General features: G+C 40.9%; 1 protein-coding gene across 4 annotated transcripts in view; it reads left to right on the top strand.

The window, feature by feature from the left end:
• Window positions 1-3,125, top strand: part of bsnb (bassoon (presynaptic cytomatrix protein) b) — a 50,059-nt gene extending 46,934 nt beyond the window's left edge. For all 4 annotated transcript variants that reach the window (XM_037448301.2, XM_037448302.2, XM_062564064.1 and 1 more), the window contains one exon: window positions 75-3,125. The gene's annotated coding sequence lies outside the window, so the exon portion shown is untranslated. The remainder of the gene's footprint in view (window positions 1-74) is intronic.
• Window positions 3,126-6,826: the final 3,701 nt, after the last annotated feature.

Genomic DNA, 6,826 nt, shown 5'->3' on the forward strand with positions numbered 1-6,826 from the left:
TTTCTGGATAATAAAATATTGTGAAACTACGTTCTTTTTGTTAACATTAAACATCTTCATTGTCTTTATTTCAGGAGGACACCAACGGTCAATTATAGGGAGGTGGGGAAGGAGGATACGAGTCCAACTCCTCTTCTTCCTCCTGGAGACCTGTGTGACACTAAAAGGCCCCTCTTACACCTGACAGCTCAGTGTGACAGTCCTAGCTCTCCCTTCAAACAGCTCCAAAATGGAAATACCACAGCGCTCTCTATAGGAATTCTAATGGAACATCACTTGTGTCTGAGGAGTGCACATCTGGCAAGGATTTTGATTCAACATTGTGAAAAAAAAAGAATAAGATATATTTTCATAGGTTTTTCTTTTATCAAAGATACTGATATCTGCCCACGACGAAACCACGTACCTGAGGTAGAGAAGGTGTATGACGGCCAAGACTCACAACCTGACCACTCCACTACGATCGTTGAATGCTTGGTTTCTCTGATCTCTATAGTACATTCCAGTTTAGGGTATTTTACCCTTTATTTGAATGTGTTTTTATTTCTCTTTTTTTATTCAATGTCTACAGAATGCATTGTATACATGTGGACATGAGAATGCACGCACAAATGTTTGAAAAACTTTTAAAGAGTCCATACTAATACTTTTTCACCACCTATGAATCAACCACTAGTCATGGGCTGTAGGTTGTTGGGGAAGAGAAGAACTACCAGTGTGCCCACGAGTGTGAGATCACACTCACGAGAGGACCAAATGAAGGAGTGGCCACGGCTCTTAATTAGCCATCGCAAAGCCATCGTTGTAGTCAGCTGAGGCTGACTTTAAAAAGGATAAAGCCTCAGAGTGGAATTTATCCTTTTTATTGATTTGTCTCATCTTCTAGTTTCTTTTCGTTTTTGCCTGATATTCACAGAATGGAAGAGCCTTATTCAGTACATGTTTTTACTTGTATACCTCATACGTTTTAAAATGTCAAAGTCATCATGTATTTCTTTTTACACAACTGTATTCTATTGTATGTACACAAACCAGAGATCTAATTATGTAAATTTGTCATTTGTGCATTTATGGATTGCTCTCCAGTGACTTTTTGTTTGTTTGTTTTTCTTTGGTAAAGCTTTATATTTTTTAATTTTTTAATTTGTTTTAATGTGTTTTGTTTTGCATCAAATAATTTGCTTGTTGATTTTTTTAAAAGCAATAGCATGCAGAAAATGGTATATAGCACAATCGTATAAATGTTGTTCAAATCAGTGATGGGAAATATCAAACACTTCTGTCGACCAATAGACGTATAAAATATGTCAGAGGGTTTACAACCACAGACCCGTGTTCATACGTGCATGTGATGTGCAAATGAGAGCATGCAGTCGGGTACGAACACACTCACACAGTCTCTCTCTCTAACTCTTGCAGACACATATTCCCATATTGCACATGTACTTTACACCTCCGAGCCAGGGTTAATTGTGGTCTCCACCGAATAGAGACGGTAACCTCCTGCTGATCAGTGAGGTGACCGATTCACCACCAAGATGATCCCTCGAGCACGCTGGGCCCACTGCCTCTACGTGTGCAAAGACACACACAAACATGTGCTTAGGATATGAAAGCAATTATCAATTCAAATGTTCTATGCAATGACTCATTTTGAACCTGGGAGTGATTCTGCCTAAAACAGTTTGTCATCATCACTGTTCTCACAAGAAAACAACAAATATATGAACGACGGTGGTTAAAAAAAAATAATGTCATGAAAATGTTTTTACTTAGCAACTTGTCTGTACGGATTTGAATATTGAACTAGAATTGTTTTTATTTTCGTGGCATGTTTCGACCCCTCATTCCCCGCACAGGGACTTGTTGCCAAAGGGTGAACTGTGTAGACTGTCGGTTTGAATGTCCACCATCATGTTGCTTTGAAGCATGGGTTCGCTTGGCTTTGTCTGGCTGTTTGTAAGCCTTCATTCAGTTTTTGTGCGTTCTGGCTGACCTGGGCTCCTCAGTGTTTGGCTTGCAGTGACTGTGCTATATACCTGTAACACAGATGGTCAGCACTTCTCATTAATACTTGTTAGTGTACATATTGGGTGTCAGTATAACCTGTGGGTTGAATGGAATGCTTCTATTGGATATTTCATTGTTGATTAAAGCCACTCTGCGGCCAAGGCATTGGAGAGGTGCATGATTAGATCTTATATTCATGGAAGTTGTACCTGACTGGAAAAAGGCTGAGGCAGGATTCCATCGAGGTTTGCCTAACAAACCTTGACTTTCACAGGCCAACGTAGAGAACCTAAATGTACAGCCGGGGCGTGTCCTTTTCAGAGCGCGAGCCTAACAGGCAGCATAAATACGGAGGTTGCGTAACACTACCTGCAACTAAACAGTGTGAGATCGACATCAAAGTTGGAAACAGCCTCTGGTCGAGAAGAAGTGCAAGGGAGAAAAAAAAAAGCCTTCGATGCAGCTGTCCTTTCCACGGAAAGGCAGAGAGAAACACATTCTTACATACAAATGTAAATACAAATTCTTTCTTCTGTACAGCTTTTGAGTTCTGTGTACGGCTGTCATGTGCATCCCCATGCCGTATTTGCTGCCAACTTTTGTGTATAAAAAGAATTATTTACTACCACAATAATGATGGTGAAACTAATGATGAGGATTATTATTGCAAAAGCATAATGTATGTGGCTGACTTGTATTGACTGTTTACAGCAGTGGAACAGAACTCGTCTTCAGAAAAATACCCAGTCTGTGTATAGTTTCTATACATATCGTGCTTGTAAAACAAGAAGAAAGAACCTCCTCAGCAACTGCATCACTGAAAGCCTTTGTCAGACTATCAGGAGGTCTTCAATTTGATAGATATGATCTGCAAAGGGGATGAGGGTAAATGGAAGCAAAAAAAGGAAATAAAAAATCTGGAAAATGTCATTCACTGTTGTAAGTGCAATGGGCAAAACGTCAGTCGTGTATCCATTGTGAAACCTTGTGTTCTATTCAGTGTATTCCTGTAAACAGAGTAAATTTTGGTGCATCATGTCAAGTAATGTGATTAATGAAAAATATTGACCCTGCAATTTCCAAACAGAGAGAAGAATAAAAAGAAAAGGAACATATTGTGTTTATTGTCTTCAGTCTCTGTGTGTGTTTGTGTGTGTGACCTCTTTACGTGCACTATTTAAGAGGAGTAGCAGTGACACAGAGACTGGCCATAGAAGGGAAGATTGTTTTGTTTGAGGTACACATACTTTTACTCCCACTGTTATTCCCAGTTCATTTGAAAAATGCTGAGACTCCAAATCCCATGAAGATTCTTATCAAGATGTGAGTTGATGTTGAATTCGGGGTTTTGTGATTTCCCAATAATGGCGTCCCAATTTATCACTCCTAAAATATCGCTGTTCACATCGTGTTTGAAGAGTGCTTCTGCAGCCTCTGTGGCTTCTTCATGTGGCCACAAGTAAAGCAGTGAAAGCGTCACCTCTGCAGATCTGGGCCGCCCCCATCTGGTTCAAAATTGCGGACAGAATACGTTTTACAATGAATATGTGTTTTTAATGATGTACTTTGACATTTTTTTATTCTATTCATACTGTACTGTAGCAGTGCAGTCACCGTTTCTAACTGTTTAAAAGTAAAGACCAGAAATTCCCAATAAAACTTTTGCAGTTGGAGTCACTTTGACAGATTCTCTGTTTCATTATGAAAGAATTTGTGGCTCTGGCAAATACTTCTAAGTATTGAATAATTGGGCTTTTTGGCTTTGAGTCCATAATATATGTATCAGCGTAAGAATGCGTTGTGCAAATCAGGATGAGCCTGAATTTAGGTGCCATCTCCTTCATGCTAATCCTGAATTTGAGGTTATGGCTTATGTTTTCAAAAAAGATGTGAAAAACTTTATCTGAACTTTTACTACATTTTGCAACTTAAAAAGGTCATCCTTATGGAGGTTATTGGTTGCACTGAGCTTGAGAGACCTCCACAGCCAAAGACATGAGCTTCATATTGGGGGGGGGGGAGATGAACTATGAGAAACAGAATGGTAAATGATTGAGTGATTGACCCAGATGAGCCAAACCAAAGACAAAGCAGTTGTGGACGATACATTTTAAGATATATTTATTGATAAAGGTGAGGTCCACAAAGCTTAAAACACAACTAAAGTTACTCTATCAACTGATATGACCCATCAATGAGTCTTAAGTCTTAAGTGATTCATCTTCACTCTAAAAAGGATTTATTGCCAGGCCCAGCAGCCAATTCACCAGAACGGCGTCGAACCTCTTTTTTCTCCTTCAACCGCCTCTAATGGACCACATTTAACATCACAACGACATAAAACTACGGCCTGAACCAGCTTTGTCCTCCCTCTACACGGCAGGTTGATTGATGGTTTGTCATTGTTGTCCTCAGCGATAGGTCGCTGGACCAAGACGGCGTCTTATCAAAGGCATAATTGTAAGTCAGTAACTATAATCGGGGTGCTTGCATTTATGCATCTCCCAAAAGCCGTGACTGGAGCACTGGCCTCTGAGGATGAACAAGTTATTTCCATCAGCAATGACCTCAAAGGAACATCGTGTGACTCAACCTCCAGTGATGGGAACGGCGACACACAGGTCGAAGAACTGTGGGAGCAGAGAGTGACTCATTCTGCAAATAAATTATTTACAGCCAAAGTGCGCTCACACATTACCGTAATTGAGCCTTTTTCTTGGACTCAAGCTGATGGGAGGACCGGCTGATTTCCTCGTTCACTTCCCTCGACCTTAATGTGCTTTTCTGCCAGTCTGCGAAATCAATACTCAACACTTGAATAATGAAACTATCCTTTTCCAGGCATGTATGCTTTTGAAAAGGTTTTCTTTTGGAGCTTTTGCTGTCTCACCGTGAGAAAAGAAAGATTCTTTGATCTTAAATGAAGATGAATAATTTTCAATTACATTCATGTCTGACAAATAAACAAATAAGATGCACTGATTTCAGATTTCTTTGTGAACTCAATTATCAACCTGACCCCTAAGATGACACGTAGATACAGGCCTTAGACTGGGCACGAACAAGATTAATTCTGGATTAATGAACGGTATAAAACACACTTGGTTGTTGCTGTTGCTGTTATTGATAAACTATTGGAGGCCAATGGCTGAAACTAAAGTGGTGTCTCGGGCCTCTGGGTGGGGGAAAAGATCATACGCATGCATAATGAAGCATACACACGATGGGCCTGAGGAGGACCTGTAGTTATCGTTAAAACAAAGAAGGGAGCCTTTCATTGCAGTTTTATTTGATTTCATCTATTTTATTTGAGGTTTTGTAGATTTTGCACACAATTATTCCAACCTATGGAAAGGTTTTGATATCCAGAGGATGGGGTCATTGAAATATTATATGAATTCTTTCTCCAGGAGCACTAAAATGTCATCTAAAGGGAGAGAAAATGGACCTTTCTGGCAGCACCTTACCATTGACCACATGGCTGCTCTGGCACGTATGAAGGTATTGCAGGTCAAGTGGTGAGAAGAGAACGAAGCCAAGCCCTGACATGTGCTGTGATGCCCTGTTTTCTGCAACCGTTGTCCTCATTTCCTGTTCATATAACCCTGCATGCGTGCATGGGAGGGATAGAAAGTGTGTGTGTGTCTGTGTTCAGGACACATAAATGCTGATGCCTCTCCTTTGGGCCCTGTCAAGCACACTTAGCGTCAGTGTTTACTTTGCAAAATGGGAGAAAGTCCTTGTAGTTTTGCAAAAAGGCCAGAGGGCAGGTAAGAGCAGGAGGAAGACCAGAGCCACGGGGGACACTGTCCTTTTGACAGCCTGTAGGTCTGGCTGTTCAAATGTTTCCGAAGGACGTATTCACCTCGTAGAGAAGTGTGTGATGCCATGAATTCAGATCAGACAGAAGTTACTCTGTCTGATGTTGGCAGTCTGAATTCTAAAGAAAAGCAGGTAATAATATGTCACAGCTTAAACCGTTTCATTTAAAACAGGACTTCCTGTCTACATTTTGTTTGGCTTTGATGCTAAAGAAAAAGATTCACATTTGGGGAAATATGCTTATTTGTGGAAATGAAAATCAATCCCATGTCTGTACTTTAAATATACAACTACCAGCTGGAGTCTTGTCAGCCCGGTGATGTTGCCAAGCAACCAACCGAGACTACAGGAAGTAACAGGAGTGGGCCAATAGATAGTCTGGCATTTACACTCTTAAACCCCCAATGATTCTGCTACAGATTTAACGAATGACTTAATGCTTCTAAATAAATGTTTTGACGTAGCATTTTGACTTGGTCATTGTTTTGAATGTTTGTCTTTATTTTCAAATGCTAACATGGTTTTCGAGATCATTTTTTTTTAATTGAAATGGGTTACCGTGTTTGACTACTCATCCAAGCCACAGTTGATTCAGGATTAGGCCCCTGTACCTGAACACACCAAATCAGTGCTTCCGTACACCTGTAAAAAAACACTCGGCGTAAGATTGAAAGCGAGAGACAGAAAACAGACTTAAAAAAAAAAATCATCACGCAGCCAAAGATCACATTCAACACCTCGATGATGCGGAATTACGCGCAGGCGGCTCACCGCATCCGAGCCAGCTGCCTCCGTCGGGTCCTGTGATGCGGCTCCCTGGTGCGTGCAGGAGAGAGAGAGAGAGAGGGAGAGAGAGAGAGAGAGAGAGAGAGAGAGAGAGAGAGAGAGAGAGAGAGAGGGGGAGAGAGAGAGAGAGAGGGAGAGAGAGAGAGAGAGAGAGAGAGAGAGAGAGAGAGAGAGAGAGAGAGAGGGGGAGAGAGAGAGAGAGAGAGAG

This window comes from Pungitius pungitius, chromosome 8 (assembly GCF_949316345.1).
Source record: "Pungitius pungitius chromosome 8, fPunPun2.1, whole genome shotgun sequence".
NCBI classification, from domain to species: Eukaryota; Metazoa; Chordata; class Actinopteri; order Perciformes; family Gasterosteidae; genus Pungitius; species Pungitius pungitius.